At 35.3% G+C, this 27,865-nt stretch overlaps 1 pseudogene; it reads left to right on the forward strand.

Moving 5' to 3' along the window:
- The window catches only part of LOC131027762 (caffeic acid 3-O-methyltransferase 1-like), a 37,009-nt pseudogene extending 26,088 nt beyond the window's left edge, over positions 1–10,921 (forward strand).
- The last annotated feature ends 16,944 nt before the right edge of the window (positions 10,922–27,865 follow it).

Raw genomic sequence — 27,865 nt, forward strand, 5'->3', positions numbered from 1 at the left:
ATTCAAACCATATTTGCTGAGTAGAAACAGGGAAGACCCAGGCAATATTCCAAATTTTAAGGAAGTGATTCCAGATATCTCTGGCATAGGCGCAATGCAGTAGTAGATGGCCATAATTTTCTTCTGCCTCTTTATAAAGAAAACATCTATTATAGAGAGGAATACCTCTTCTGCAAATATTATCAATGGTAGAGATCGTGCCCTGCATAAACAACCAAAAAAAGATGTTAATTTTAAGAATTAGGAGTTTGTTCCAAATACCCGCCCAATACAGGGGGAGAAGGATCTAGAGATGAACTTATAGGCATCAACAACTTTGAACTTCCTAGAAGAGGAGAAGTTCCAGAACACTTCATCTTCCCCTTGAGAGCGAGGGATGTGGATGCAATTCAGCCAAGGTTGCATAGGTCTCAGATCATTATTAATAGAAGAGAGGTCCAACCATTCTCCATTTCTAATGTAATCAACCATTCAGGTGCCACTTTTTCTGAGGCATAATTCTTTGTAGGGGGAAGCCCAAACAAAGTACTATAAGGGGCCATCACTAGTCCTCTAGTCATCCCAAAACCTGATTCTATTACCATAACCTAGCATCCATCTGTTTCCATGCAAGATAATTTCGGAGGAGCCAAAGAAATTGCTCCAGAAATCGGAAACTGCAATGTGGAACTCATAAGTTTCCAGAGTGTTTTGGATATCAGGAATGCGGTACTTAAGTTTGAATATAGCAGTCCATTCAATAGTCTCCTTAAGACATCTCCATAGCTACTTGGACATCAAGGCTTTATTGAAGTCTCTCAAATTCTAGATATCAAAAACTCCCATGAGTTTGGGAAAAGTTCCAATTTTTCAAAGGGGAAGACCCAGATAGGAATCATGGAAAGTTCCAATTTTGCAGCCAATAATCGAGGCAATCTTAACTTTCCTATTCTCAGGGGTGTTAAAGAAGAAGATGGATCTTTTAGCCTCTTTTGAGCCATAAGGCTCTAGAACTCTTCTTCCAAAATTCTTCTTCTTTGGAGATAATATCATGTAATTTGGTCAAAATATCAATTTCTTTATTTGATACATCAATATCGAACCCGTAAGTTTGGATATTCTCTTGAACCTGCACAAGTTCCAGTTTGAGCTTCTTTTTAGCTTTGAAGATGTTGACAAAAGTGGATTTATTCCAGCATTAGATATTAGACTTAACATTGGAGAGCTTCTTGGCTATACAAAACATAGTCGTTCCCTCGATATCAATATTCCACTACTCCAAAATTTTATCTTGAATTTCTGGGGCCATGAGCCATAGTTTCTCAAATCTTAATGGGTATGCCTTTCTACTAGACAATGGAGAGACTGAGAGGAAGATAGGGAAGTGATCTGATCCAATATGGGCTAAGGCATTGAGTCTGCAGGAGGCCAGACAGAGACAATCTGAAGAAATAAGACCCCTATCAAGCTTGACCTAAATAATTTACTCCCCTCTCCGTCTATTAGACAAAGTGAATTTAGCCCCAATAACATCAAGATCTAAAAGGATCAAAGAGTTGATCATGTCAACCAAGTCTTGTCTACTATCAATAGAAATTGGTAAACCACTAGATTTTTCCAGATTAGAAAGAGGGGTATTGAAATCACCTAGAAGGATCCTTTTTTCATTAGGGAAGAGAGATCTGTCAAGGCAAATGGAAGACCATAGAGATTTCCTAGCTAGTCTAAAATTAGGAGCATAGATGTTGGAAATGACCTAGGAGGACCCATCTTTAAGATTAAAGAATCTAGTAGCAATTTTTAATTATTGATTTGATTTAGTTAATTGAATTGTTTATTTGATTTAGTTAGTTGAGTTGTTGATTTAATTATTAAATTAACCAAAACAATTTAAATCAAGAAGTAATTCAAATCAATTAATCAAATCACATCAACTCAATTCAATGAATTAATTAAATTAATTCAAATGAATTAATCAAATGAATTCACTAAATTAATCAAATTAATTCAAATCAATTAATCAAATCAATTCAAACCAATGAATTATTAAATTAATTAGTTAGTTGAATTGTTAATTATTGATTTGATTTAGTTAGTTTTATTGTTGATTTAATTATTAAATTAATCAAATCAATTAATCAAAACAAATCAAATCAATTAAATGAATTAATCAAATTAATTCAAATCAATTAATCAAATGAATTCACCGATTTAATCAAATTAATTCAAATCAATAAATTAAATAAAATCAATTCAATTAAATGAATTAATCAAATTGTTTCAAATCAATTAATCAAATGAATTCACTGAATCAATCACATCAAATCAATTCAATTAATTAATCAAAGAAATTAATCGAATTAATTCAAACAAATTCAATGAATTAATCAAACTAATTCAAATCAATTAATCAAATCAATTCAAACCAATTAAATGAATTAGTCAAACTAATTCAAATCAATTAATCAAATTAATTCAAGGAATTAATCAAATTAATTCAAATCAATTCAAACCAATTCAAAGAGTTAGTAAAACTAATTGAAATCAATTAATCAAATCAATTAATCAGTCCAACGAATTAAGGCAATGAGCTAATCAATCCAATTAATTAATCAATACAATGAATTAATCAATTAGTTAAGTGATTCAAATCAATCCAATGAATTAATTAAATCAATTCAATTAAGTGATTCAAATACCTCGAATGATTTAATCAAATGAAATCAAATTATTTATTCAAATCAATTCAAATCAATTAATTAATTCGATTCAACTAAGTGATTCAAATGAATATAAGACAACATGCAACAAATTAACTCAAATTGTGCAAATTTTGATTTCAAAGCAGTTGCAACAAATAAACTCAAATGTACGTGTATGTATGTTGCAAAAAAAACTCAAATGTACATGTTTGTACATATGTATAGCGATCCAAAAAAGAGTTGGAATGTACATACGTACATATATATGACAATCTAAAAAAATAGTATATACATATTATCTATATATATACATGTATGTATACATATATATGCATATACACACACACACACACACACACACACACACACACACACACACACACACACACACACATATATATATATATATATATACATATATACATATACATATATACATATATATATATATATGTATATATGTATATATACATATATACATATATATATATATATACATATATATGTATATATGTATATGTATATATGTATATATGTATATATACATATATACATATATATATATATATATATGTATATATATATATGTGTGTGTGTCTATATATATATGTGTGTGTGTATATATATATATATATGTATATATGTATGTATGTATATATATATACATATATACATATATACATACATACATACACACACACACACACACACACACACACACACATATATATATATATATATATGTATGTATGTATGTATGTATGTATATATATATATGTATGTATATATGTATGTATATATATGTATGTATGTATATATATATATATGTATGTATATATATATATGTATATATATGCATATATAGACATGTATCATGGTCAAAAAAATACACGAGTTCACTTGTTCTAACAAATTAAGTGAGCTCATATCAAGCTCTTCCTCTTTCTTGCTTTGTTGTTTTTCAATGGAAACATTGATTATGTTGGAGGCAACCTACCATTAGATGGCATTCCTAGGCAAAATCTTTGATAAACACCTACAATCAGTTCTTTCCTCAAACCACCCTTTGGTTCTGCACTGTGTTAAAATAATTTCGGGAAAGGAATTCCTTAATTCATACCATAGATACAAAGCCAATGCAGACACCCCAGCTTTCTTCTTAGCTATGGTGTTGTATATGAGGATTAGAAAAAAAAGGTGAATCTTCTCACCCAAATGGTGGTCGAGAACCGCTTTCTTGGCGAAATTGACGTAGTTTTTGATAATATCGACGACAATCTCAGATTGCCCTTCCCCTAAAATTATTATCTGAGTTTGGGTAATGGTGTGGAGGTGCGGAAAAAGGTGATTGTAAACTCTCTTGACTTCAATGCCTTGGAGGCCTCCTGGCCTCTTATTAATAGAAATATTGAGTTCCTCTGCAAGATTCCCACTATACTGCTAGACTTCACGGCTTCCAGGAGAAGTATCTTTATCCAGGAGGAAGGGCTTTCAGATAGATAAGACATTGGCATTATGGCCAATGGTTACATAGTTCAAGGAAACTCTTGGGGTCTTGGTTGCACCGAAGAGTGGATTCCAAATGATGTCTGCTTCCCCTAGGAAAAAGTGGAAGCATTGGCTCATACTACTTGCAGGAATGACTACCTGGCAATTTTGGATGCAGCCATTGCTCCTACTCCCAGTAACAAGGACCCAGGTTCAAGCGATGAATAATCCTGAATGCATTGACCTCCTTGGCCCGTGCTATGATCCTCTTTGGTTTTCCATATCCCATCTTATTACATTGTTTAGATAATTGTAGGCTTTTGGTTTCAATTGATATTTTGTTATCCTCCGGTTGTCTCTTTTTTCTATCTTGTTAGGATCTTTGCCAGCTTGGCTGGCCTTTTTGTTCACTATTGGAGCAATGGTAGGGGGTTTTCTTCCTGATTCTTTCCCTCTACGGCTCTTTCTGAACTAGGTATGTATTTCTCAATTGTGATTAGTACAAGGGTCCTGCCCCTCTACAGCTATTAATCTATTAAAAAAAAATTATATGGATCCTCTCTATCTTTTACTATCTATAATATCCTTTCATGATCTTTGATAGGCAACAACCACTTTTGGGAGGTACAAACTCTTTTTTGTAAAGTTTCAAAATGTTATCTTGTTGCTAAAACCAAATGACTATAATGAAAAACTTTTTGGCTAGCCATGTATTCAGTAAATGTAACACCATTGTTATCTATCCTAATTTGTTGATAATAAGTACCTTCAACAATGATGGATCTAGTGGGATATTGTTCTCCATCAACATCTTCCACTAATTCTGACAATTTATATTTTGGTTTTGTGCATCATAGTAGGTAATAGTCAACACCTTCTACATTGCTAGGATCTGCAAGCACAACAAAAATATCACCCAGCTTTGGCAAAATACAAACAATTAAATTATAAAGTGTATGGTAGGCATACAACATCCTCGTTAGATGTTTCTTGGGTGGTCATCAGAATTCGGACACCCATCCGACAAGAGAATTCCATACGACATACAACATCCTTGTCAGGTGTTTCCTTGACTAGAGTCAGTATTTTGATGGCACCCAGGACTCTTCCAACAGCAGCCATGACCACTCATCTGGTGAGAGAATTCCATCAGGAATACAACATCCTCATCGAATGTTTCTTGGGTGCATATCGGAATTCCAACACCCGTCCGATGAGAGAATACCATAAGACATACAAAATCCTCATCGGATGTTTCTTTGACTATCGTCAAAATTTGCATGGCACCCAAGACTCTTCCGATGATGGCCATGACCGCTCATCCGGTGAGAGAATGTCATCGGTCATACAAAATCCTCATTGAATGTTTCTTGGGTGGACATCAGTATTACGACAACACTTGGGACTCTTTCAACGGAGACCATGACCTCTCATCCGACGAGAGAATGTCATCAGGCATACAACATCCTCGTTGGATGTTTCCTAGGTGGACGTGGGAATTTTGACACATGTTCGATAAGAGAATGTCATAGGACATACAACATCCTCATTATATGTTTCATTGACTGGCATCAAAATTTTCAAATGATAACCTCTTGTTGAGTGTAGAAAAGATCAAGGAAGCAATTTAGGTGAAAATGCTCCTGGAATCCTTTGGGAAGGCCTTAGGCCAAATTATGAACAAAGAAAAATAAAAAATAAAATTCTTCTCCACCCCTACCCCCATAGAGGTTAAGATCCAAAATAATTTAGAATTATAAAAGAGGCATTCTTCCCTGTATTCACTTGGGGATCCCAATTGATAGAGGATTGAGGAACTCAAAACTTTGGGATCCTCTGAAGTTAGATCTGGATCAGGATATTCCTTCCTAGAAAGGGAAATGGTGCTCATGGGTTGGTAGGATGGTAATGCTCCGAGAAGTTATTTCTTCTCTACCCATCTACCTTTTATCCTTTTTATCCCTCACTGCTGGTGCAAATTCCTTCATCATTGAAAATATGAGAAACTTCTTCTGGCAAAACATTGAAGAAAAACATAAAATTTCTCTATTTGCATGGGGCTCTAGGAATAAAAATCTTCACTTGCAGAACAAAGCCTCGGGAGCTAAACTAGTTTGGAAGTTCATTAAAGACCCTAAAGTAATATGGGTAAGTATAATGGCAACAAAATACCTTATAGAGGGGGTTCCTCCAAATCTTCTAAGATCGAATTCTAATCCAAAGGGATCTAGGACCTCGAATTTCATTGTCACATACAAAAAAATAATTGCAAACACTTTGACTTGGGATATCCACGATGGATCCTCTGCCCTTTTCTACGAATACTCATGGGGAGGATATCCAAGCATTGATAACTCTCTCAATTTTCCAACAGCGAAGTATTGGGGATCTCTAGTTAGTGACTATTTGGTTTTGGACAGGGCTACTAGAAATCAAGGATGGAGCTGGAAGCAATTGGAGGGATTGCCTATTCGTACTGTTGAAATCAACCAGCTATCAGAGCTCATTAGAGCAAGAAATAATAATCCTAGAAGAGGGAAAGATTCTCTTATATGGGCTTGTTAAAAAATAAGACAATATAATGCTAAAGATGGCTATAGGGTTCTAGCAAACTTTGGGAATCAAGAGGAATAAGATATTATACTAAAATTATTTTAGAGTAGCAAGATTATCCCAAAAGCAGGAATCTTTCAATGGTTGGCTTTCAAAAAGATGATCGTCACAGCAAAAAGATTCACTATAATGGACTATGAAGGGCCCTCAAGATGCATTTTGTGCAAAGCTCAAGGAGAAATAGTAGACAATCTTCTTTTAAACTGCCCATTTGCCTCAAAATGTTGGTGATGGTTTTCTAGAAAAATTGGGTGTAAAATAACCCTCCCTAATGATATAGTCACTCTTTTTCAACGCTAGCCACTTCCTTCTAAGGAAAGCACTTTAAGTCATATTTTGAAAATCTCTCCTTCTTGCCTTGTTTGGGAAATCTGGAAAGAAAGGAATTGAAGACTTTTTGATGACAAAGCAAGAATATTTGAATCAGTTTTATCCTCAATTGAAACATCAATTGTCAAGTCAGTAAATTGCAAACTAGGCTTCTCAACAGATTCTAACGAAAAAAATTCTACTTGGGATGATAGTATAAGAAAAAAATGGCAATGTATCAAAATTCCTCCTTCCTTTGGGAGAAACCCTCATGCAAGAAAGGATGCTATATGATCTCCCCCTAAATAGGGTTGGTTCAAGATAAAATTTGATGGAGCCTCCAAAGTAAACCCAAGTGCTTCAGGTATAGGATATGTGGTTAGAGATCATATAGGAACAGTAATTGGAAAGATGGCCATGCCACTGCCACTAGATACTAACAATATAACAGAATACAAAGCTTTGCTCCTAGGCTTACTTGATTGCCACAAGCATGGGATGAGAAACCTCATAGTAGAGGGAGACTCAGAGATAGCAATCAATGCAATTAAAATGAGAAGAACCCTAAAATGCCGGCTACAGGTGATTTTGGAGAGCATAACTGATATTTTGATCAAATTAGAGCAATATGAGGCTAAACATGTCTACAAAGAGGCTAACAAAAAAGAATAATCTCTCTCAAAAACTACAGTAGAAGGCCTTTCTTTAAATTGGTGGGAGAAGGACATCATTAATCATGGTTAAAGCTATAGATAGTATATCAACATTTCTCAATAGTGGATTCTTATTTTCATACGTCAGGCATAAAACAATTCCACCAACTTGGTCTAAACGACTATCTTTTCAAATACAAACTTTTTCGCTAGCTTATCAAAAGTGAAATTCTCACGTCAACTATGATGTCATCTTATTTTGGCCTTTCTAAAAGTGATTTTTCCCACTTTCATCTCGAAAAGATAGCCTATGGTCCGTCGTCATTGCAAATACGACGCATGCGCTATCCATTGGAAAGTGCACAATTTTTTAGTCTCAAGATTAGGCATCATGCTAGACAGATATCTGTTGCCACCTTTGCAGGCGAATTTATTGCAAGGCATTTTGTATTAGATGCATGTTGAAGACAGTGTTTATTAGATTTTATTTGGCTTCCTCCACAAGACTATCAATTGGATTCTCTCTGCAACCATCTTCAAAGAATCTAAAGCTACTACAGGTTTCTAAGCGATGTCTAGGGATGAGCCCTTCCGGTTTATAATGAGTGTCTTACCAACACCAATCTCATGCTTTGGAACGGATACCCCCATCTCTCTCTCTTCCTCAACCCACCAAGTTTCTTTTAGACAGGTCATAGACCAGAGATTGAAGAGGTTCCTCTTCATTCCTGAGCCAACAATCATCCTAGTCGTTAAGCTCATTCTTCGTAGTAGGTATATCAGCAAAGATGAATACCCTTGAGACAATACAAACATTTTGTACTAGTTTTTTGCCTCCTTGATGGACGTCAAGCTTGATAAACAAGAAGTTTGGAACCTCACCAAACAACTCTTCCCAGGTGACATCTTGCTTGAATTTCAAGAAGTCCTAAACAAAGTGCAACATGATTCTGGTGCTCTGTGTCCAAGTGAGAGAATCTTCTTCAATATCTCAGGAGAGTTGATTAAATTCTATCCTTTTCTGCTAGACCTAATGGGAAAGGACTTATAAAAGTATAAATCCTTTTCTGCCATGGCCCTCAGGTTTTTAAAATGGAGGTTTCTGGGGGACAATCTAGAGGACATAGGTAGGGAAGAAGAATTCCTATACTTTGCTAGACTCAATGGTGTTCTGCCTCCCAAAATAGAAGCAGAGGGTCCCCAAGTGGAGCAAAGTAGGCAAGGTGGTGGCCCAGGTACCAGTCGTTCTTCTGGTCGAGGAAGGGGTCATCCTCCATGAAGGGGTCTCAGAAGAGGTCGTTCCCTAATGCCTCCGCCAATGCCTCGAAAAGAGGAATAAACATATAGGTTTTCAATTGGTGTGTTCTTTTTTTAGGCCACTACAGAGCACATAGTTGGGTCTTTTTGATTTCTTTGTTAATTTTAAACTTACAGAGAAACTTTATCGTAGCATTAGACTTATAAATTTTAAGAAACCTTTAATAGATATTATGAAGAAGATAAATGAATTGTAATCAATACTCAAATCCCACTCTGAGTTTGGGGAATTTTAAGGTTTTGGATGTGGTTTTCTCTTTCTGTGTATACTCATGGACATAGCTTTATTTTCACAGTGTTTAGGCCCTACTAGGCCATTTTAGAAATCTTTGGTTTCTTGATGTATGTTCTCTTTAAAATAAATATATTATTATGGCTTTGCCTTTTATTGACCAAGAACAAACAAACCCAGATGCAACAATTACTCTAGATAAGATTCTTAGAGTTGTAGCAAGTCATTCCCTCCTCAATTGTTCTATAATAAATAAGAATAGAAAGCCTGAGAGGATCTATGGTCTGAATCCTCTCTGCAAATACCATGTGCAGAACAAGGATGGCCTGTCCTTGGCACCACTGACCTTGATGAACCAGGACAAGGTGTTCATAGACACTTGGCATTATCTTAAGGATGTTGTTGTTGAAGGGAGCCAGCCTTTCACCAAGTCACATGGGGTGAATGCATTTGAGTACCCTGCCAAAGACCAAAGATTCAATAGGGTTTTTAATAGGGCTATGGATGATAACTCTACACTTATGATGGGGAGGATCCTGGAGACATATGAGAGTTTTAAGGATTTGGAGGAGCTGTTGGATGTAGGAGGTGGAGTTGGGTCTAATCTCAATCTTATAGTTTCCAAGTACCCTATATAAGGGGAGTGAATTTTGATCAGCCTCATGTTGTGGAAGCTGCTCCTTAGTTTCCAGGTGAGTGTTCTCCAATGGAATATTAGTTGACTACTGAATTTAGGCCCAAAACCCTTGGTTTCCAGAGATCTAGGGACACCTGTAGGCAGTTAATGATTGATTAGATTAATAGTGAAAAGAGATATGACATCTTTTAATCTAGGATATTGGTTGGAATGTTTTTCCGTAGTAAAATCCCTTTTGTGATGATTTTTTTTTGTTTCAGGGGTTACACATATCGGGGGAGGTATGCTCGACAACATAACACCTAGTCAGGCTATTTTTATGAATGTATGAGACATCTTTTCATTACCTAGATAGTCAATCTACTTGTTTAAATAGCTCATTCATATTTTTGCCAACTATTTTTTTTTTTTACTATGTTTATTGAACTTGTTCTTTTGTGGAAAAAAGTATGCTTAGCTATCCCAGTGATTGTGCTTTATAATTCTCTTCAGATGCAGTTTTGTAGGAAATATTCTATGAATCATACATTTTTGGTTCATCTTTTCTTTATATTGTCTGAGATTCGATTGTGGTAATTTTTTATTTTTCAAATCAAATTTTATGGTCTATAGTTTCATTTTTGACACTTTTTCATTCTTTTTCTTTCTGCTTCTTAATAATGGATTCTGAAATTTGAACCAAAACATAAGAAAAGCTTAGAATCAAATAGAAGACTGGAAATTATGTCTATGATTATGCAATATTGTTGGAAAACCCAGATCAGCTAAAGGCAGAGACTAGCCGTAGTTCTTGCAGTGGATTCCATTTTTCTAGTGGCTGTAGAGACTTCCTCCTATGCAAGGCAAACTTTTCATGTTGGCATTCAACCCATTTGGAAAAGAGCGTACAGAGGAGGAGTTCAAAGACTTTGCAAAAGAAATAGGATTTGTAGGAGGTGTGAAGCCAATTTGTTTTGTTAATGGATTCTGGGTTATTGAGTTCCAGAAATGATCTCATTATTTGAAAAATGCCCCCATCAAAAGTGAAATGGCCATTAGGCATGAGTTGTGTGGTTGTTTGCTAATGGTAGTAGGTGAAATGGCCCCACCTGATACATAAATATTTATCTTCTTGCTTCGAAATGGTAATTAATATAGAAGTACTTGAGCCTAATTAGCATATTGTATATTGCAATTAATTATAAGATATTATCAACATGGAAGGGGTTGAGTTTAATTAGTGTGTATGCTCTCAGGAAATATCATTATTTTCTTATAAATAGATTGAGCTAAAGTGTATTTGGTCGTTTTAAGAATAGGGATCTTATCTCGAGCTCCAACACTCAATTTAACTTTCATGTTCTAATTGCTCCTTAAGTTGTCAAAACCTATGGCTGAGCTAATATCCCATCTAGTTAGGATTAGGACCTCTTCTTCTTACAATAATCTTCTTCCCTTTTTAGGGATCATCTCTTTCATTTCCTTGTCTACTTCATCTTGTAGTTCCTTAAACACTTGTGGATTCAATTATGGGTTAATGTTCTTCACTAGTTCTCTAATTTGTTCTCCTATATACTCAAGAATCATACATGCTTGGAATTCGGGAGAATGTACAAAAGAGTCATAAAAAAAAAATGTTTGGCTAGCAAGATGTCTAACATCATGACATAGTTGGTCAGAAGTTTCAAATAAGAACCTAGTTTCTATCTTCGTCTCATGGCTTGCTATGATTGCAAAAACTGCACAAAATGGATTTGTTGAAAATTATTTATAAACTTTTAAGCAAATGCATTTGACATATATAAAGTCAATCTCTACAACTTTTTCTTACTTTCTTCTTGTTTGTACGAAAATGAGAGATCGAGAAAAGGTTATGACATATATCACAACTACATTGGTAGACATGCATGCATAATATGGATTCATAAACATGTCACTTTTACTATTAGTCTCTCTTTCCCCCTCTACCTCTTGGGCTCTCTATTTCTCTACCTCTCTCAATATCTATTTTTCTTCATTGCTCCCTTTGTATTTCTTCATCTCTATTTGTGGCTTTCTCTATCTCCCTATCTCTCTATCACTCTCCCCATCTCTCAATCTCTTTCCATATACCTCTTTATCTCTTTATATCACCCTTTATCTATATCTCTTCCTCTCCCCTCTTCTGTCTGACCTTGTTAATCTCTCCCTTTATCTTCATCTCTGCCTCTATCTTTCTCTCTCACCCTTTATCTATACACATATCTCCCTCTCTTTTACATCTATATCCTGAAACCCTCTCCTTATTCCTACATCTCTACACCTATATCTCTTTGCCTTTCTATCTTAATCTTTCTATATTTTTTCTTCCATCTCTCCCTCTATCTCTATCTTGGTATCTCTCCATCTCTCTCTACTAGTATATCTCTTTACCTCTCTCTGTGTCACTTCCTATCTCTATCTTGATCTTTCTATCTCTCTCACATTGTCCCCCCCTCTCTCCCTGTATTTATAGTTATCTCTTCCATCTCTATCTATCTAGTTGTCGCCCCTCTCCTTATCTCTTCCCCTCCTTCTCTACATAGCTATATCCTTCTCCACCTCCATGTCCATCTCTATCTCCATCTTATCTCTAGCTTCTTCTCTACCTCCATCCCTTATATCTATCTCCTTAACTCCCCTCTCTCTCTTCCCCCCTCTCTCTCTTTTCCCCTCTATCTCTCCTTTCCATCCTTATCTATCCCTTTCTCTCCTTCACTCCCTATTGCAAATATAACATGATCCTATTGCTAATTGATCTTGATTATCTTCCTAATTTAAAGGCTTTATTTCAATCATGTTCATACCCGTGTAAGCATATGCATAGTTGAATGGGAGATATTGCTTCTCCATTAAGACCTTTGTTGCATAAAAGTCATCTATTAATTGACCACATGGACTATGAAATATATGTAAAAAATATACTTTCTTCCTAATTGACTTTGCACACCTCTTCGACATCGCAAACTAAAGTGCGATTGCTACTTATTAACAAGATTTAATATGTATCTATATCTGATTAATTTAAAATGAGGTTAATATATCCATTACAGTGGCCACTATAATTAGTAAAACCTTATATTAAAAAATTATAAATTGAAAACTACGTTTTAACTTACAGATCCAATCGATGCGTCCATTACCCTTGTGGGTGCGACTGCTACAGCCTTATTTTAGAAATTATCAAATAAATAACCGAGCTCGGAGCAAAATATTTGTTCACAATTCTCTAAGTTTATCTTCTTATTATTGCGAATTATTTTGTTTAAAAATCCGGTCAAGTCGGGAATGGAGGCTCATATATCAGGAAAAGAGAAAGGGATATTACAGAACGGACAGAGCTACCGAATTCGAAAGAGAACTTGTTATTGTTGTGGCAAGCTGGATCATTTAATATGGGATTGCCCAACCAAGAGAAGGAAGAATGAAGAAGTCATGTTGTGTTCACGTTTGACCAACATATTCTATTTAATTATTAGAGGAGAGAATCCTCTCCAAGCTTACATTTGTTAAATCATAAAATAATTAAATGAAAATTGATATCTTATGAAAATTGTAACGTTCAAGCCCAAGAACCAACAAACTTACTATTTGGACCAGCGACCTGTAATGGGTATGATTCTTTTCTTGGTACTCAATTGCTTTAAAAAACCCTGAACCAGAACACTGTCGTTTTACAAAGCTTCTATGTAGCAATTAACATGTTTTCTGCTTGAACAAGAGGAGCCCATTATTACTGTTGAAAGGTTTACATCTTCCTGATAAATTGGATACAAAAGTTTCCCACCATAAAACTGGGTACAAAAGTATTAAACAATCTACAATCGGTACTACATATTTTGTTGCCAAACAGTAGGATCAAATTAGATCTAAGCATTGTCCATTAGCTTGTTAAGGTGTTGTTAGGGTGTTGGGTAACGGCTTAAATCATATACATGAAGCTTACACTTTTAGACTGAAAAGTGTTAAACATTGAGAGTTGATTGACATTTTTTGGGCTTAATACATTTCTAGACTTAAAACTGTTAAACACTCAAAGTTGACTAACATTCTTTAGACTTCATATGTTGCTTAGTGTGTATGGTTTAAGACTGACCAGATGCTGTGGTGCTCTACCCAGAACTAAAAGCTCTCGTTCCTTAATTTGACATGGTACAATACTTTATTTGTGGCCTCTGTCAATTTTTTTTGTTTAATATTGATATTAACTTGTTTAGTTATATGTAACCAGGTACACATGAAAATGAAGACATTGAAACTTTAGCATACAGGAATGATGTAAACAATTGTAGTTGTCCAGAAGTGAATTTAGTTATAAATGAAAATGGCTTTGACTCCACTTTTGCACCAGTTTTACAGGAGAGAAGTAATTGGCTAGCTGAGTTGAACTTGGGTCCAAACTTGGATGATGGATTATACATAGGTGAAATTTACGTCAAGAAATATGAAGATGATGTTATTTCCCAAAAAAATACGAGTGAGGAGCCTATTCAGAAAAGTAGTTTGAATACTACTTCTCATAATCTAGGGCAACCAAATGCAGAGGCAGAAACCAAGCAAATTGGAGGTCATTTTAGAGATTTACAAGAACCTAGGAGCTGTTGTGAATCGGATTATACTGCCAACACTTTGCTAGAAGATGGTGCAATGACTGAAAGTCCCATTAGTATTGGATCTTCGATTTATGTCGATGGACTAGAAAAAGTTGATGACATGCTTGCATTGGAGGAAAAATTGTCCTTTGAATTAGATTCAAGTTGGGAAAATATTTTACTTGAAGATGGTGCAATGATTGAAAGTTCCACTAAGATTGGATCTCCAATTGATGTCTGTGACTTAGAAAATGTTGATGTTGGACATATTTTGTTGGGCCAAAATCCATGTTTGGAATCAGATTCAACTTGGGAACATATTGACTTCAATGAGGAAGATCATATTTAATTATTTGAATAAAAATTGTTTGTAAATTTATTACATTAGATTCATAGTCGATCAAAGTGTCTCTATCTCTTTGTACACCTTTCATCATAAGAAACTCATTCTTTTGTGTCCTTATTAAAAGCAATAAGCACATCAAATTTTCTTCCTCTAATTAGATGAAGAAGTCATGTTGTGTTCACTTTTGGTCAACATATTCTATTTAATTATTTGTAAATATATTAAATATATCTAGATTTTTTGAAAAACATAGAGTGTATTAGAGGAGAGAATCCTCTCCAAGGTTACATTTTTTAAATCATAAAAAAATTAAATGAAAATTGATATCTTATTATTTATTTAATTTTAAATAGTGAATTTCAAATTAAAAATTATTAACACAATTAAAATTTTGAATTATATATAGCATCCTATTATATTGGAGACATTAGTATATTTGCAACCTCCTTCTGCTCCTGCACGTGGTCATAGTCAGGTACACATTTTTTTTTCTTTCTGTAAGGTCATATTATTTAATTTATTTTAAATAGTGGATTTCAAGTTCAAAATTATTAGTTAACACAATTTTAATTTTAAATTATATATGATCCAGGTTCTTGGACCACGTTTGATTTCTTCATCTCAAATACCTATGGCCCATGCACACTCTGGTGGTGCAGATGATAGATCAGACCAAGTAAAATTTGCATGTACTTATGTTGAAGTAAAATTTGCATACTTATAGTTAGATAATATTTGCATGTTCTTATATAAATGTGTTCTTGCATGTACATTATTTTGCAAGGACAACATTCAAGACATGGATCAGTGGAGGGTCGACCGACTTAGTTTATGCATTATCACTATTTGATGAGATTATATTTATAATGCATGTACTCTTTTTTTACATATATGTATCTGACACTTGTTTGATGAGATTACTTGTTTCTTTATTACATGTGTCTATGTGTCTATGTTATATTTTTATAATTAGTTCAAGTAGAATTGATCATGTTATTTTAGATGATAAATCTTGATATTTACCTTGTTGAATTATTAATTATTTCTGATAAGGATAAATGGGTTTTACAAGAACCCGAAACCTAAAGTTTTACTATAGTCGACCAATTGTCAAACCAACAAGAAACAACAGCAAAATAGGGGAGCAACCCCGAACAAAAACAAAATATTAAAAAAGCTCTCACTTAAGCGAGAGAACTACATCTTTGTTCTTTTGGATGGAAATCATGTTGATTTCCTCAAGCTCCTCCATGATGAATCTGGAGGTACCCTTGTTGCAGCTTTTGCTCTTGATTTTGGAACTAGGTCCAGTGGTTTTGTTGTCTCCAATAGCCACATCATCTCCTCCAAGATCTTTCACTGGGTCACTATGGAAGGATCTATAGTTAGCAACCATGTCATTAATATTTTCAAGACCCTCAATGCTATTGTTCATGGCTTATGTACTAATGTCGACCAGGTTCTTCAGAGTTTTCTTAATCTCAGCCATGGATTGTTCCACCTTATCAATCCTTTGTCCATGGTTACATTTCATTACCTCAACATTCTGAGAGAGTTTTTGAGTCATGATCATGAGTTTTTCCGGCTTGTTGGATTAAGGGGAAGCAGTGAAAATGTCAATTATTTCTTTGACCCCCATTTTGAGGGTGTCAATTTTGCACTCGACCCATTTCCAATAGCACTCCTGGCTTCTGGTGGCTTCCATGACAAGATTCATCTGACTACCATCCTTCCCCTAATTATCTTTCTAGATATTGATAGAGATGTCCAGTTTAATCCTTTTGTCTATAATCTTCGGGCTGTGAGCCTTCACTGCCATCTTTTTCTTTTTGATGAGGGGTTCAGTCTTGGAGATCAGCTACTTATTGATTTTGTATTTACTAGCTGCCCATCTAAGGGGATTCTTGCTGCCAAGCATCTTAGGAGTGACCATATTTTCCTTTTCATCCATAGGTTCGTATTTAGGGTCATGAAAAGGAACCCCACTATCATCCAGGTCCATCTTTGAATCAGAGACATCTTGGACATCCGTCTGTAGGCCAATCTAAGCAAGCGAGGGCACTATTTCAAGGGATTTGGCATGTTCCATGATAAGGATAATAAGGCCATCATGAAGAAAAGGGTTGTTAGGGTTTTCCAGGTGCTTTTCCAGGCTATTCTCAAGGGATGAGGCAGGATAGTAGAGAACAGAGATAATTTTATCGTGACAAAAATGATTTAGGATAGTGAAATGATAGGAGAGGATGCTTGCATACCTACCATCTAGGGTCATATACCTCATTATAAACATTGTCTTGTTAGCCCATGGGGCCATGAGGTCTTTTCTATAATAGCCGCCATCAGCCATCTTGGTGACTCTAGAGCGCACCTTGTCTTTGTCAAAGAAACTCGATAGGTCCTCCTCTCCAGTTTTTCTATCCCTGTTAAACCTTCTTCTAGTCATAACCAGATGAGTGACCAATGCCACCAAATATTCATCAATATGATAATCGGCACCATAAGCCTTGAGACTCCCTTTTTTTCATCCGTTAACAAAGATCTTCGTAATCAGAGGAGAGAGGCCATGAAGCTGGTCCAGGTAGGGGATGAGACCACCATCCCATTATGCTCCTAGTCCCCAGATAATAGGAGAAGGGGCTCACTATCGCCAACCAGTTGCAAAAAATGGGCCACACCCAAAGGATATCAGAACAATAGCAAAAAGACCACACAATGAGATAGGAAATCGAGTCACCGAGGAGGTTTCTAGACCTTTTATTAGGGAAAAATAGAAAAAGTCATTTCCCTATCAACTCAGTCATGTCATGATGAGGGATCATTGATTAGCACAGTAATTATTACGTGCCAAATGACACAGATTTTTGGGGAAAGCATCCGTGCTACTCCACCAATTGGTTTCCAGGTATCCCATCGACAGATTGGCTAGTAGATCCGCTGCCTTATTGCTGTCCAGGTATATGTGCGAGCTTTTGAAATTTTTCAGTTCATTAATGATATTTCAGCAGTCCTTAATCAGGCTGGCAATCATCCATCTAGGATTCGTGAGACCTTTCATTTAGTTGACATTGTTTAGCAAGTCAGACTCCAACCACACTTTAGTAAACCCCTCTCTTTTAGCCATGTGTACACCAATTTGGGAAGCACTAGCTTCCGTGTAGTGGTTAGTCTGGGTGCCCAAGTGTTGTGCCACCATGGAAACTAGTAGAGGGGTCTCATTCCTAGCCAATACCCCACACCTGGCCGGCCCAGGATTTCCTTTAGCTGCCCCATCCATATTGATTTTGATCCAGCCCATAGGGGGAGGATGTCGTCCAACATTTGTTCTGCACTGCTTGGTTTTGTGGACTGGTTTGGCAATGTTCCAATCAATTTGCAACCGATTGATAGTATGCTAATCCTCCTAGAGAGTAGGAATGGGGGAGTCATTCTTTCTATTGCGGCAGGAGTGGAGAAAGTTCTCTTTGATAGAATTGTGAATTCTAACGGGCACAACAAAAGGAGGAGTTTCCAAGTCCCTGAAATCTCTATTGTTTCTTTCTTTCTAGATGGCCCAAGCAATATGAGGAAGAGATAAATTCCAGAGAATACCTAAGGCCTGATTATTAGAAGGGCATTTCCATTCAAACCATATTTACTGAGTAGAAACAGGGAAGACCCAGGCAATATTCCAAATTTTAAGGAAGTGATTCCAGATATCTCTGGCATAGGCGCAATGTAGTAATAGATGGCCATAATTTTCCTCTGCCTCTTTATAAAGAAAACATCTATTAGAGAGAGGAATACCTCTTCTGCAAATATTATCAATGGTAGAGATCGTGCCCTACATAAACAACCAAAAAAAGATGTTAATTTTAAGAATTAGGAGTTTGTTCCAAATACCCGCCCAATACAGGGGGAGAAGGATCTAGAGATGAACTTATAAACTTCAACAACTTTGAACTTCCTAGAAGAGGAGAAGTTCCAGAAGACTTCATCCTCCCCTTGAGAGCAAGGGATGTGCATGCAATTCAGCCAAGGTTGCATAGGTCTCAGATCATTATTAACAGAAGAGAGGTCCAACCATTCTCCATTTCTAATGTAATCAACCATCCAGGTGCGAATTTTTCTGAGGCATAATTCTTCGTAGGGTGAAGCCCAAACAAAGTACTATAAGGGGCCATCACTAGTCCTCTAGTCATCCCAAAACCTGATTCTATTACCCTAACCTACCATCCATCTGTTTCCATGTAAGATAATTTTGGAGGAGCCAAAGAAATTGCTCTAGAAATCAGAAACTGCAATGAGGAGCTCATAAGTTTCCAGAGTGTTTTGGATATCAGGAATGTGGTACTTAAGTTTGAATATATCAGTCCATTCATTAGCCTCCTTAAGACATCTCCATAGCTACTTGGACATCAGGGCTTTATTGAAGTCTCTCAAATTCCAGATATCAAAAACTCCCATGAGTTTGGGAAAAGTTTCAATTTTTAAAAGGGGAAGACCCAGATAGGAATCATGGAAAGTTCCAATTTTGCAACCAATAATCGAGGCAATCTTAACTTTCCTATTCTCAGGGGTGTTAAAGAAGAAGATGGATCTTTTAGCCTCTTTTGAGCCATAAGGCTCTAGATCTCTTCTTCCAAAATTCTACATCTTTGGAGATAATATCATGTAATTTGGTCAAAATATCAATTTCTTTATTTGATACATCAATATCGAACCCGTAAGTTTGGATATTCTCTTGAACCTCCACAAGTTTCAGTTTGAGCTTCTTTTTAGCTTTGAAGATGTTGCCAAAAGTGGATTTATTCCAACATTAGATATTAGACTTAACATTGGAGGGCTTCTTGGCTATACAAAACATAGTCGTTCCCTCGATATCAATATTCCACTACTCCAAAATTTTATCTTGAATTTTTGGGGCCATGAGCCACATTTTCTCAAATCTTAATGGGTATGCCTTTCTACTAGACAATGGAGAGACTGAGAGGAAGATGGGGAAGTGATCTGATCCAATACGGGCTAAGGCATTGAGTCTGCAGGAGGCCAGACAGAGACAATCTGAAGAAATAAGACCCCTATCAAGCTTGACGTAAATAATTTCCTCCCCTCTCTATCTATTAGACCAAGTGAATTTAGCCCCAATAACATCAAGATCTAAAAGGATCAAAGAGTTGATCATGTCAACCAAGTCTTGTCTACTATCAATAGAAATTGGTAAACCACTAGATTTTTCCAGATTAGAAAGAGGGGTATTGAAATCACCTAGAAGGATCCTTTTTTCATTAGGGAAGAGAGATCTGGCAAGGCAAATGGAAGACCATAGAGATTTCCTAGCTGATCTCCCATTAGGAGCATAGATGTTGGAAATGACCTAGGAGGACCCATCTCTAAGATTAAAGAATCTAGTAGCAATTTTTAATTATTGATTTGATTTAGTTAATTGAATTGTTTATTTGATTTAGTTAGTTGAGTTGTTGATTTAATTATTAAATTAACCAAATCAATTTAAATCAAGAAGTAATTCAAATCAATTAATCAAATCACATCAACTCAATTCAATGAATTAATTAAATTAATTCAAATGAATTAATCAAATGAATTCACTAAATTAATCAAATTAATTCAAATCAATTAATCAAATCAATTCAAACCAATGAATTATTAAATTAATTAGTTAGTTGAATTGTTAATTATTGATTTGATTTAGTTAGTTTTATTGTTGATTTAATTATTAAATTAATCAAATCAATTAATCAAAACAAATCAAATCAATTAAATGAATTAATCAAATTAATTCAAATCAATTAATCAAATGAATTCACCAATTTAATCAAATTAATTCAAATCAATAAATTAAACTAAATCAATTCAATTAAATGAATTAATCAAATTAATTCAAATCAATTAATCAAATGAATTCACTGAATCAATCACATCAAATCAATTCAATTAATTAATCAAAGAAATTAATTGAATTAATTCAAACAAATTCAATGAATTAATCAAACTAATTCAAATCAATTAATCAAATCAATTCAAACCAATTAAATGAATTAGTCAAACTAATTCAAATCAATTAATCAAATTAATTCAACGAATTAATCAAATTAATTCAAATCAATTCAAACCAATTCAAAGAGTTAGTAAAACTAATTGAAATCAATTAATCAAATCAATTAATTAGTCCAACGAATTAAGGCAATGAGCTAATCAATCCGATTAATTAACCAATACAATGAATTAATCAATTATTTAAGTGATTCAAATCAATCCAATGAATTAATTAAATCAATTCAATTAAGTGATTCAAATACCTCCAATGATTTAAGCAAATGAAATCAAATTATTTATTCAAATCAATTCAAATCAATTAATTAATTCGATTCAACTAAGTGATTCAAATGAATATAAGACAACATGCAACAAATTAACTCAAATTGTGCAAATTTTGATTTCAAAGCAGTTGCAACAAATAAACTCAAATGTACATGTGTATATATGTTGCAAAAAATAACTCAAATGTACATGTCTGTACATATGTATAGCGATCCAAAAAAGAGTTGGAATGTACATACGTACATATATATGACAATCTAAAAAAATAGTATATACATATTATCTATATATATACATGTATGTATACATATATATATATATATATATATATATATATATACATACATAGATATATATATATATATATATATATATATATATATATATAGATATATATATATATATATATATATATATAGATATATATATATATATATATGTATGTATGTATGTATGTATGTATATATATATATATCTATATATATATATATATATATATATACATACATGTATGTATGTATGTATGTATGTATGTATGTATGTATATATGTATATATATATATGTATTTATATATGTATGTATATATGTATGTATATATATGTATGTATGTATATATATATATATGTATGTATATATATATATATATATAAATATATATATATATATGCATATATAGACATATATCATGGTCAAAAAATACACGAGTTCACTTGTTCTAACAAATTAAGTGAGCTCATATCAAACTCTTCCTCTTTCTTGCTTTGTTCTTTTTCAATGGAAACATTGATTATGTTGGAGGCAACCTACCATCAGATGGCATTCCTAGGCTAAATCTTTGATAAGCACCTACAATCAGTTCTTTCCTCAAACCACCCTTAATGCATACCATAGATACAAAGCCAATGCAGACACCCCAGCTTTCTTCTTAGCTATGGTGTTGTATATGAGGATTAGAAAAAAAAGGTGAATCTTCTCACGCAAATGGTGGTCGAGAACCGCTTTCTTGGAGAAATTGACTTAGTTTTTGATAATATCGACGACAATCTCAGATTGCCTTTCCCCTAAAATTATTATCTGAGTTTGGGTAATGGTGTGGAGGTGCGGAAAAAGGTGATTGTAAACTCTCTTGACTTCAATGCCTTGGAGGCCTCCTCGCCTCTTATTAACAGAAATATTGAGTTCCTCTGCAAGATTCCCACTATACTGCTAGACTTCACAGCTTCCAGGAGAAGTATATTTATCCAGGAGGAAGGGCTTTCAGGTAGAGAAGACATTGGCATTATGGCCGATGGTTACATAGTTCAAGGAAACTCTTGGGGTCTTGGTCGCACCAAAGAGTGGATTCCAAATGATGTCGGCTACCCCTGGGAAAAAGTGGAAGCATTGGCTCATACTACTTGCGGGAATGACTGCCTGGTAATTTTGGATGCAGCCATTGCTCCTACTCCTGGTAACGAGGACCCAGATTCAAGCAATGAATAATCCTGAATGCATTGACCTCCTCGGCTCGTGCTATGATCCTCTTTGGTTTTCCATATCCCATCTTATTACATTGTTTAGATAATTGTAGGCTTTTGGTTTCAATTGATATTTTTTTATCCTCTGGTTGTCTCTTTTTTCTATCTTGTTAGGATCTTTGCCAGCTTGGCTGGCCTTTTTGTTCACTATTGGAGCAATGTTAGGGGGTTTTCTTCCTGGTTCTTTCCCTCTACGGCTCTTTCTGAGCCAGGTATGTATTTCTCAATTGTGATTAGTACAAGGGTCCTACCCCTCTACAGCTATTAATCTATTAAAAAAAAATTATATGGATCCTCTCTATCTTTAACTATCTGTAATATCCTTTCATGATCTTTGATAGGCAACAACCACTTTTGGGAGGTACAAACTCTTTTTTGTAAAGTTTCAAAATGTAATCTTGTTGCTAAAACCAAATGACTATAATGCAAAACTTTTTGGCTAGGCATGTATTCAGTAAATGTAACACCATTGTTATCTATCCTAACTTGTTGATAATAAGTACCTTCAACAATGATGGATCTAGTGGGATATTGTTCTCCATCAACATCTTCCACTAATTCTGACAATTTATATTTTGGTTTTGTGCATCATAGTAGGTAATAGTCAACACCTTCTACATTGCTAGGATCTGCAAGCACAACAAAAATATCACCCAGATATGGAAAAATACAAACAATTAAATTATAAAGTGTATGGTAGGCATACAACATCCTCGTCAGATATTTCTTGGGTGGACATCAGAATTCGGACACCCATCCGACAAGAGAATTCCATACGACATACAACATCCTTGTCAGGTGTTTCCTTGACTAGCTTGAGAATTTTGATGGCACCCAGGACACTTCCGACAGCAGCCATGACCACTCATCCGGTGAGAGAATTCCATCGGGAATACAACATCCTCATCGAATGTTTCTTAGGTGCATGTCGGAATTCCAACACCCTTCCGATGAGAGAATACCATAAGACATACAACATCCTCATCGGATGTTTCTTTGACTATCGTCGAAATTCGCATGGCACCCAAGACTCTTCCGATGAGGGCCATGACCGCTCATCCGGTGAGAGAATGTCATCGGTCATACAAAATCCTCATTGAATGTTTCTTGGGTGGTCATCAGTATTACGACAACACTTGGGACTCTTTCAACGGAGACCATGACCTCTCATTTGACGAGAGAATGTCATCGGGCATACAACATCCTCATTGGATGTTTCCTGGGTGGACGTTGGAATTTTGACACGTGTTCGACAAGAGAATGTCATAGGACATACAACATCCTCATTATATGTTTCATTGACTGGCATCAAAATTTTCAAATGATAACCTCTTGTTGAGTGTAGAAAAGATCAAGGAAGCAATTTAGGTGAAAATGCTCCTGGAATCCTTTGGGAAGGCCTTAGGCCAAATTATGAACAAAGAAAAATAAAAAATAAAATTATTCTCCACCCCTACCCCCATAGAGGTTAAGATCCAAAATAATTTAGAATTATAAAAGAGGCATTCTTCCCTGTATTCACTTGGGGATCCCAATTGACAGAGGATTGAGGAACTCAAAACTTTGGGATCCTCTGAAGTTAGATTTGGATCAGGATATTCCTTCCTAGAAAGGGAAATGGTGCTCATGGGTTGGTAGGATGGTAATGCTCCGAGAAGTTATTTCTTCTCTACCCATCTACCTTTTATCCTTTTTATCCCTCACTGCTGGTGCAAATTCCTTCATCATTGAAAATATGAGAAACTTCTTCTAGCAAAACATTGAAGAAAAACATAAAATTTCTCTAATTGCATGGGGCTCTAGGAATAAAAATCTTCACTTGCAGAACAAAGCCTCGGGAGCTAAACTAGTTTGGAAGTTCATTAAAGACCCTAAAGTAATATGGGTAAGTATAATGGCAACAAAATACCTTATAGAGGGGTTCCTCCAAATCTTCTAAGATCGAATTCTAATCCAGAGGGATCTAGGACCTCGAATTTCATTGTCACATACAAAAAAATAATTGCAAACACTTTGACTTGGGATATCCACGATGGATCCTCTGCCCTTTTCTGGGAATACTCATGGGGAGGATATCCAAGCATTGATAACTCTCTCAATTTTCCAATAGCGAAGTATTGGGGATCTCTAGTTAGTGACTATTTGGTTTTGGACAGGGCTACTAGAATGCAAGGATGGAGCTGGAAGCAATTGGAGGGATTACCTATTCCTACTGTTGAAATTAACCAGCTATCAGAGCTCATTAGAGAAAGAAATATTAATCCCAGAAGAGGGAAAGATTCTCTTATATGGGCTTGTTAAAAAATAAGACAATATAATGCTATAGATGGCTATAGGGTTCTAGCAAACTTTGGGAATCAAGAGGAATAAGATATTATACTAAAATTATTTTAAAGCAGCAAGATTATCCCAAAAGCAGGAATCTTTCAATGCTTGGCTTTCAAAAAGATGATCCTCACAGCAGAAAGATTCACTATAATGGACCATGAAGGGCCCTCAAGATGCATTTTGTGCAAAGCTCAAGGAGAAATAGTAGACAATCTTCTTTTAAACTGCCCATTTGCCTCAAAATGTTGGTGAAGGTTTTCTAGAAAAATTGGGTGTAAAATAACCCTCCCTAATGATATAGTCACTCTTTTTCAACGCTAGCCACTTCCTTCTAAGGAAAGCACTTTAAGTCATATTTTGGAAATCTCTCCTTCTTGCCTTGTTTGGGAAATTTGGAAAGAAAGGAATTGAAGTCTTTTTGATGACAAAGCAAGAATATTTGAATCAGTTTTATCCTCAATTGAAACATCAATTGTCAAGTCAGTAAATTGCAAACTAGGCTTCTCAACAGATTCTAATGAAAAAAATTCTATTTGGGATGATAGTATAAGAAAAAAATGGCAATGGATCAAAATTCCTCCTTCCTTTGGGAGAAACCCTCATGCAAGAAAGGATGCTATATGATCTCCCCCTAAATAGGGTTGGTTCAAGATAAAATTTGATGGAGCCTCCAAAGTAAACCCAAGTGCTTCAGGTATAGGATATGTGGTTAGAGATCATATAGGAATAGTAATTGGAAAGATGGCCATGCCACTGCCACTAGATACTAACAATATAACAGAATACAAAGCTTTGCTCCTAGGCTTACTTGATTGCCACAAGCATGGGATGAGAAACCTCATAATAGAGGGAGACTCAGAGATAGCAATCAATGCAATTAAAATGAGAAGAACCCTAAAATGCCGGCTACACGCGATTTTGGAGAGCATAACTGATATTTTGATCAAATTAGAGCAATATGAGGCTAAACATGTCTACAAAGAGGCTAACAAAAAAGAATAATCTCTGTCAAAAACTGCAGCAGAAGACCTTTCTTTAAATTGGTGGGAGAAGGACATCATTAATCATGGTTAAAGCTACAGATAGTATATCAACATTTCTCAGTAGTGGATTCTTATTTTCATATGTCAGGCATAAAACAATACCACCAGCTTGGTCTAAACGACTATCTTTTCAAATACAAACTTTTTCGCTAGCTTATCAAAAGTGAAATTCTCACGTCAACTATGATGTCATCTTATTTTGGCCTTTCTAAAAGTGATTTTTCCCACTTTCATCTCGAAAAGATAGCCTATGGTCCGTCGTCATTGCAAATACGACGCATGCGCTATCTGTTGGAAAGTGCACAATTTTTTAGTCTCAAGATTTGGCATGATGCTAGACAGATATCTGTTGCCACCTTTGCAGGCGAATTTATTGCAAGGCATTTTGTATTAGATGCATGTTGAAGACAGCGTTTATTAGATTTTATTTGGCTTCCTCCACAAGACTATCAATTGGATTCTCTCTACAACCATCTTCAGAGAATCTAAAGCTACTACAGGTTTCTAAGCGATGTCTAGGGATGCGTCCTTCCGGTTTATAATGAGTGTCTTACCAACACCAATCTCATGCTTTGGAACGGATACCCCCATCTCTCTCTCTTCCTCAACCCACCAAGTTTCTTTTAGACAGGTCATAGACCAGAGATTGAAGAGGGTCCTCTTCATTCCTGAGCCAACAATCATCCTAGCCGTTAAGCTCATTCTTCGTAGTAGGCATATCAACAAATATGAATACCCTTGAGACAATACAAACATTTTGTACTAGTTTTTTACCTCCTTGATGGACGTCAAGCTTGATAAACAAGAAGTCTGGAACCTCACCAAATGACTCTTCCCAGGTGACATCTTGCTTGAATTTCAAGAAGTCCTAAACAAAGTGCGACATGATTCTGGCGCTCTATGTCCAAGTGAGAGAATCTTCTTCAATATCTCAGGAGAGTTGATTAAATTCTATCCTTTTCTGCTAGACCTAATGGGAAAGGACTTACAAAAGTATAAATCCTTTTCTACCATGGCCTTCAGGTTTTTAAAATGGAGGTTTCTGGGGGACAATCTAGAGGACATAGGTAGGGAAGAAGAATTCCTATACTTTGCTAGACTCAATGGTGTTCTACCTCCCAAAATAGAAGCAGGGGGTCCCCAAGTGGAGCAAAGTAGGCAAGGTGGTGGCCCAGGTACCAGTCGTTCTTCTGGTCGAGGAAGGGGTCGTTCTCCACGAAGGGGTCTCAGAAGAGGTCGTTCCCCAATGCCTCTGCCAATGCCTCGAAAAGAGGAATAAACATATAGGTTTTCAATTGGTATGTTCTTTTTTTAGGCCGCTATAGAGCACATAGTTGGGTCTTTTTGATTTCTTTGTTAATTTTAAACTTACAAAGAAACTTTATCGTAGCATTAGACTTATAAATTTTAAGAAACCTTTAATAGATATTATGAAGAAGATAAATGAATTGTAATTAGCACTCAAATCCTGCTCTGAGTTTGGGGAATTTTAAGGTTTTGGATGTGGTTTTCTCTTTCTATGTATACTCATGGACATAGCTTTATTTTCATAGTGTTTAGGCCCTACTAGGCCATTTTAGAAATTTTTGGTTTCTTGATGTATGTTCTCTTTAAAATAAATATATTATTATGGCTTTGCCTTTTATTGACAAATAATAAACAAACCCAAATGCAACAATTACTCTAGATAAGATTCTCAGAGTTGTAGCAAGTCATTCCCTCCTCAATTGTTCTATAATAAATAAGAATAGAAAGCCTGAGAGGATCTATGGTCTGAATCCTCTCTGCAAATA

This window comes from Cryptomeria japonica, chromosome 11 (genome assembly GCF_030272615.1).
Source record: "Cryptomeria japonica chromosome 11, Sugi_1.0, whole genome shotgun sequence".
NCBI classification, from domain to species: Eukaryota; Viridiplantae; Streptophyta; class Pinopsida; order Cupressales; family Cupressaceae; genus Cryptomeria; species Cryptomeria japonica.